This window comes from Mirounga leonina, unplaced genomic scaffold (genome assembly GCF_011800145.1).
Source record: "Mirounga leonina isolate KUSES-001 unplaced genomic scaffold, KU_Mleo_1.0 Mir_115, whole genome shotgun sequence".
Taxonomy (NCBI): Eukaryota; Metazoa; Chordata; class Mammalia; order Carnivora; family Phocidae; genus Mirounga; species Mirounga leonina.
The window spans coordinates 55,998,332-56,006,489 of record NW_023270268.1 but is presented as its reverse complement, the minus strand read 5'-3'; positions in this window follow the sequence as shown (position 1 = coordinate 56,006,489).

The following is an 8,158-nucleotide window of genomic DNA, read 5'->3' as shown; positions in this document are numbered from 1 at the left end:
TCCTCTGACCCTCCTCCCTCCCATGCTCTCTGTCTCTCATTCTCTCTCTCTCAAATAAATAAATAAAATCTTAAAAAAAAATATATATATATATATGGTGATAAAGTTCTACAGTGGATGTTGTAGGGACAAAGGTATCAATAAAACTTTAGTCCTGTTACCTTCAATATGGTGTGTGTATATGGAAGATAAGCATGATTTACATACAGAGTTTCAATATTATTAATATTCTTTGTCTCATACTTAAACAGTTGATTGAGTAGTCTCAGATTTTTAAAATCTATCTCTTTATAGTTTTCTATGTATCAAACAATTCATATAATTTCAAAGAGAAAAGAAAAAGAAGAGTGTAAATAAAACCATGTAGCAAGTAGGACAAGGTTGTATGTTCTTATAATTGTTGAGGGAAGCAGTCATAAATGAGCATAGGCAGTCAAGTATAACTGACTACAGTGTATAAATACAAGTGTGTGGGGAGAGAAGTAGTGTGTTATAGATTAGACCACGGAGTAGTAAGTGAATAATAAAAAAAAATTAGTTTGGAAAGCAAAAGGTGAGCCACTTAAAGGTTGTGAGGAATGAAATGTGATTGAAATTTCATTTTATTTCTGTGTCAAGACTAATATCCTTTGATACTATAATGACAAAATTACTCTTTCCAAAGAACAAAAAAGACAACAGATTTTTCTCCTCACCAACATAGGGTGCTTTCAGATCTTAAATATCATAATACAGAATGAAATTGAGTGCCAAAGACACCCAACTGATCAAATTAATTACAGCCTTTTTAGCAAACCCTACCACGTCCTGCCCATCTACTTGGCTGGGATTAGCAGTTTCTTCTCTAGGTCCCACTAAAATTACAGACTACAAACCAGATCACACCACATTACAACAAAAACTCTTTTCTAGTTCACCCATCAAAAATTTTCTAACCCAAACTATCTCTCAGATAAAACTCTGTGGGGCACCTGGGTGGCTCAGTCGTTAAGTGTCTGCCTTCGGCTCAGGTCATGATCCTCAGGTCCTGGGATCAAGCCCCGCGTCGGGCTCCCTGCTCAGCGGGAAGCCTGCTTCTCCCTCTCCCTCTCCCCCTGCTTGTGTTCCCTCTCTCGCTGTGTCTCTCTCTGTCAAATAAATAAATAGAATATTTAAAAAAAAAAAAAAAAAAAACTCTGTGTCCTCTGCACCACATTCTGCCTGTATGGTATTAACTTGGTATTAACTCTAGCTGATCCACTTCTTCCCAGAAGTCTTTACTTTTATTTGGATAACATACAATATCTGGATTACTGCAATGCCTCCTAATTTTTCTCTCCAACTCCCTATTTACCCATTCCAATCTATTCTTCACATTATCATCACCAGACTGCCACTAACAGACACCTGATAATGTCATTACCATCATTTTGTGCTATGCTTTGTTTCATATTTTTATGTATTTTACTCATTTTTCATTATAGTAAGATTTGTGTTAAGGGCTGTTATGAAATCCATTTTCAAAATGAAAAGTGAGAAATACACACATAAATTATATGCATATACAAAAACCATATGCATAAAGTGCATATATAGAAATTATACATAAATATACACAATATATATAATGTATATATATCCCATGTGTGTTAACATCAGAGAAAATAAATAAAAATTTTAAAAATAATAATAATTAAAATGTTTTCAAGAAAGATATCCAAAACAGTGTTTTCTCTTTCAATTATATGAGGTGAACCATGGCACAGCTGAAAGCATCAAGAAGCCATTACTTCAATGCTTTTGAGCTTTTTTGAGAATAATATCATACATGCCTACAGAGTAATTTCCCACATCTTTAACTTTATCATCCTTTGAGTAGTTCTTCTTCTAAGATATCACATGATGTAAAATCTTGCATATAAGATAAGTAATTTATCAGTTTAGGTTTTATGAGGATTAGGTCAAACAATAAAATCATGTCTACTTATAATGGACTCTCATGTGCACTCTCTCTTCCTCCCCTGCTTCCTTCTCCTTCTCCTCCTCCCCTACCACATGTTTTCAAACATAAATGGGTTTGACCACAATTAAGATATTAATTAAAGCAAATGATCTTTGGGCACTAAAAGACTTTTTATTTTTTTAATCTAGTATAGGAGGACAAATTCTAGAGCTTTTTGGACTACGTTCAAGTCCAAGTTCCTCACAATTACCAGCTGTGTGACCATGATCAAGTTACTTAATATTTTTGAAGTTCACTTGCTCACTTGCTAAGCTGGGATATTCCACAGAGACACTGCAAAGACTGAATGTAAGCAGAGTTTATAATGCTTGGTCATTTCACACAAAGAAAATTTAGCTTCATTGAGGTCAGATATAGAGACCACCACATGCTCTCTGGGTAGGGTTCACAGTTACACAGAAATGATCACTGGAAACCAATTCTTCACTGAGGAAAAAAGCTAAAGCTTGCATGGAGTTTTATTTTATTTTATTTTATTTGATATAGGAAATAAAACCAGGGAGATATAAGACATTATAGTTATCAGAATAACTAGCCACTATGTGACCCTGTTAAATTCAAAAGAATAAAGACGTAACTTTTGAAAAAATAATTCTGAGTTAGCCAGGTGCTTTGAATCACCAAGTGTCATCTCCCACTATTTTCTTCAAGATCTCAAGTCTAAAGCAAGATATAAATCCCCAGATGGTCTAGTGAAAGTCGATATGATATTCACACTCTGCTTTAGAGCTATCTCATTGCTTTATCTTCTCTTGAAGCTTCTTGAATGTATACCTATGTTTCTCCTGATTTTAGTTTAGCCTCCTCTAATACCTCCTCTAGCACTGACCTGGTCAACCCATTTACTCATGTTTGGTTATTCCCTAATGTCATCTGTTGTTAAATTATTTTTTTTATAATTTTCAATGAGGTATCAATAATTGATGGCATATTTCCAATTTATGAGGCTTAGAAATTATAATAACCATACTGTGTTACTGTTTTTATTGCAAGGGGGTCTTAATATGTCTTAGATTTACCCCATATAAAAAACATGACTCCGGGCGCCTGGGTGGCTCAGTTGGTTGGGCAACTGCCTTCGGCTCAGGTCATGATCCTGGAGTCCCTGGATCGTGTCCCGCATCAGGCTCCCTGCTCGGCGGGGAGTCTGCTTCTCCCTCTGACCCTCCCCTCTCTCATGTGCTCTCTCTCTCATTCTCTCTGTCCAATAAATAAATAAAATCTTAAAAAAAAAAACATGACTCCTCTGCACAGCAAAAGAACTAATAAAAATACATGGACATGCAATCTATCGAATGGGAGAAGATATCTGCAAAACACATATCTGAAAAGGAGTTAATATCCAAAATATATAAGGAACTTATACAATTCAATGTCAAAAAACGAACAAACAAAAAAACAAATGTTCCGATTAAAAACTAGGCAAAGGACCTGAATAGACATTTTTGAAAGATATTTAAATGGTCAACAGGTATTACGAAAAGGTGTACAACATCACTTATTATCAGGGAAATGCAAATCAAAACCACAAAGAGGTATTAACTAATACTTGTTGGAATAGCTATTATCAAAAAGATAAGAGATAACAAGTATTGGTGAGGATGTGGAGAAAAGGGAACTTTGGACACTTGGTGGGAATGTAAATTAGTCAAGTCACTATGCAGTCAGGAAGGAGGTTCCTCAAAAAATTTGAAACTTTCATATGATCTAGTGATTCTACTTCTAGGTATATATCCAAACAAAATGAAATCACTATGTTGAAGAGACATCTGACTCCCATGCTCACTGCAGCATTATTTACAATAGTCAAGACATATAAACAATCTAAGTGTCCATCAATGGATGAATGGATAATGAAAAAATTTGGTATTGTACACACACACACACACACACATACACATACACACACACACAACCACAATGGAATATTATTCAGCCAGAAAAAAAAGGAAATCCTACCATCTGTGACATAGATGGACCTTGAGGACACTGTGCTAAGTGAAATAAGTCAGACAAAGACAAATACTGTTATGACCCCATTTATACGTGGAATCTTAAAAAAAAAAAAAAAAAAAACCCTTAGATAAAGAGAATAGATTGGTGATTGCCAGAGGGGGGTGGGAGATGGGCAAAATGGGTAAAGGAGGTCAAAAGTTACAAACTTCCAGTTATAAGATAAATAAGTTCTAGGGATATAATATACAGTATGGTGACTATAGTTAACAATACTGGATTGTATATTTGAAAAGTTGCTAGGAGTGTCAATCTTAAAAGTCCATATCACAAGAGAAAAAATATTTGTTACTATGTAAGGTGATGATGTTAAATAAACTGAGTGGTAAACATTCCGCAATGAAGGCACACCCTAAATTTATATCATGTTTTATGTCAATTATATCTCAATAAAACTGGGAAAAAAAAAACAAAAACATTTTCAAAAAAGAAAACATGACTTCATCAAAAGATTAGATCAATTCCGCCAGAATGTTTATTATTTTCTCAGAGTTGCAATCAGAGTAGATTTAATTTTTTATAGCTCTCTTAATGTTCAATTAAGATGCATTACTAGATCAAAAACAAATATAGAGGAGTTAAGGAGACAGATGTACTTTTAACATGTTTCTGGTCTCATCGATTTTTTTTTTTTTTAAGAAAGCAAGTATAAATGATACAAATAGGAAGAACAACATTTTGGTGACTCAGACCATTACCTCATTGATGAGAATGTCACCACAGTCAATACAACAATTATGCTTTTTCAGTTGCAGAATGATGTTTTCTCACGTAATGCCTTTTAAATTGTCGGGACTCCATGATGCATTTTGGAAATATTATCATTAATGGAAAAGAAAGGTTTCATATCAGAACAATGCAGAGGTAAAGCATCTGATTTGTTTCTAATGAAATTTTACTCATTACTAGCCAAAGCAAGTCAATTTCGAACTGGAACTTTTGGTGAAAAACCTCAATCGGTTATAAGATTTTCATCTGAAACATCATTTTCTAACTTTGCAATTCTTTAATCTGTAATCATTAGTGCATGAGTGCACTGAGTAATGAGAAATTTGCTCACTCACAACAACATTGATTGACATGTTTCATTCAAAATGAATGAATGTTTTGTCATTATTCATAAATGTTTTTCTATAAACAGTTCAAAATATTTTATATAACAACTATAAATAAATATTTCAAAATGGTAAAGTCTTTTCACCACACCTATGATCAATTTAGGGAAAGCAAAAACTTTTCATTAGACCACTGGATACAGAGATGCCCAGTCACCTATCTGACAGCAAGTCTCCCTTTCCTCTTTTCTAACAGAAGCCCTATATTATTGAGGATGACAATGAACGCAGTTAATGACTGTTTTCTAATATCCCTCACCGTTGCCACAGGCCATATGACATGGTGACAAGTTCAAGACAGAACTTATGGTACGGACTTTCATGAAGGGTATAGGAGTGGAGACAAATACTGCCATTTTATTCTTCCCATGTCTGTTATGCTTTATTTCTAATAAGCTCACATGATGACAGGAACTCTAGCAACCTTCCTATATTGTGATTCTGTGAATAAATATTATGTGGTTATAGAGAGCATCAAATGGAAGAAAAGCTTGTCTTAATATCATTGGCATTATAACAGTTCTACACTGCTGATAACCAGATGTTTTTTTAACTTAAATGAAAGTAAATCTTTATATGGTTCATAACACTGAAATTTGGGGTTTTAAGATTTAAGAAACCGAATAAAATCTTAATGTTTATATGTATATTTCAGAAGATGTTCAAACTGAGAAATTAAATATGGTCCTTTATATGGACACACAAACCAATTCTCCCTAAAACTGAGACATTTAAAATGTAATACTTACTCTTAATAATATTACAGAGAGCAATAAATATAAGAAAAAGTCAGAATAAAGACGCTATAAAATTTCTGGTTTCTAGTAACAGTGAGCTAGGTTATTTAGGGAAAAAAAAAACTTTATAATGAAAATGTAAAAATACTTAATGAAATGCTTATTCTTAATATTTTTCAACATATTAAGAAGATGAAAGATATTAAGAGAATCTTTAGCCAATAATGAAGGGAAAATGAATACAGAGAGTTAAATGAGGCATTTACTACTTTTGCTTTGAGTGCACTTGGCATTCTTGGCAACTTCAAAGTCATTTTGATAGCCTCATCAGTGCAAGGGGATTAGAAAACAAAGGATAGAGCCCTTGAAGTTATGAGAATATAATAAAGCACCCTTCTTCAAAACTGAGATGAAAACATAAAGCCCTACATACTCAGGGATGGATAGACCAGAGGCAAAACAGCTCTTCTGAGGAAATTTCCCCTGATAGTCACATCAGCAGGATGGCCCATGTTACCTCAAAGCTTGAACTTAAATTCAAGTAATCCTAATTATCTTAGAGGAACAAAAGCATACATTCTCTGAATAAAAGTAGATGCAAGCTGAGTTTCATATTATTTAAAAATTATGTTTCAATTATAATAACTGGTACACTGTCAAAGATAACCTGACATACAAGGATGTAAATTAAAATGAAAGAATATCATCACAAAAGCAATGACAGAACTATAAAGCTTCTGATATCATTCAACACAGATTATAAAACAATTAGACTTAGTATGCTTAAAAAAATAAAGACTGAGTTTGAAATGTATATTGTGAATGAATAGGAAATGATCAATAGTGACACAAAATATTTGGACTATCTCTAGAAATAAAACAATAACAAAAATTATAAACTGAGTTTGTATGTTTAAAAGATGATTAGACACAGCTAAGAGAATATTAGTGATAAAAAATTACTTGGAATGTACTAAGTAAAAACTAGATGGAAGATAAAGGATACAGCAAGAGTTACAAACAACAGAATGAATATAGTCATTAAAAGATTAGCTGAAATCCCAAAATGAAACATAAGATATTAATGAATGAGTAGCAATATTTGGAGATATATTGGCTGATGTTTTTAAATGATGAAACACATCAATTCAAAGTAATACAGAACAGGATAACTGTAAAACATAATGAAACTGTTAGGTAGAAGCCAGATATAAGCAGTGGAAGGAACACCCTAAGGCAGAGTCCCAAGTCCTTGAAGGGGAATGATGAGACCTGAGCTGAGTCAAGGCACCAAAGGATGTTACCAGTGAGAGAGTCTGCATTGTGTGAATAGAGGTCTTGGTCCTTGTATTTTCCAAGGAAAGATTTATGTGGTGCTCAAAAAAAGACAGAAGGAAAGTAGCAAGCACAAAGCAGTTTATTAAAGCAAAGATACAGTCTCAAGGTGGAAAAGTGGGCAAGTTCCGAGGTGGAACTGGCCCTAAGTTGTTTTGGGATTGGATATTTGTTGTCTCTCTGGGCTGGAAGGAGCTATGACATACAGTGGGGTAGTCTTTAATGGAGGCTGCTTCCAATCATTTGGGGAACTCCTCCCACAGTTTGGAATGGGGACTTTTTGATCCTACAAGGTTGTTTGTACCAGAACTGTCATGGCAGCCTTCCTCCTTGGGGTGTGGGGGGGAGTATTTCCACAATGCAAATGCACTACAATGAGTCTAGGGGTTACCCAGGAGCAGAGATGGAAGATGATGACAGCGCATGCTCCCACCACGCTCTTGATTGGTCTGCCCCGAGGTCTTGGAAGCCACAAGGTCAGATGTTGTGTTTCCAGGTTTTTAATGTTTTTAATGTGTAGCTTAATGATCATTGTCCTTGCCTCAGCTCAAGTCTCTATCACTGCCCTTCAAGAACCTGGGACTCTTCCTCAGGGCATTCCTTCCACTGGTCAAGTCTAAATTCTACCTAACAAAACTGCAGAAAACCAAGGAACAGCAGAAAATTCTAAAAGTACTCAGATGCAGGAGAAAAAACAGACTCCCTAAAAAGATTAGCAATTGTGTGTACAACTAAATTATTAAGAGTAACAATGACGTAAGAGTATAGAATGATATTAATTTAAAAAATGGCTGCCAATCTAAAAGGCTATATCCAGAGGAAAAAAATCTTTAAAAATAAAGACATATTCAGATCAAATATGAGAAGAGTAAGAATGAGAATTAAACATGGAAAAGGAGAGGAGAAAGAAAAAGGAGGAGAGGGAGAAAAAGGAAGGAAACGTGGGGAACAGAGAA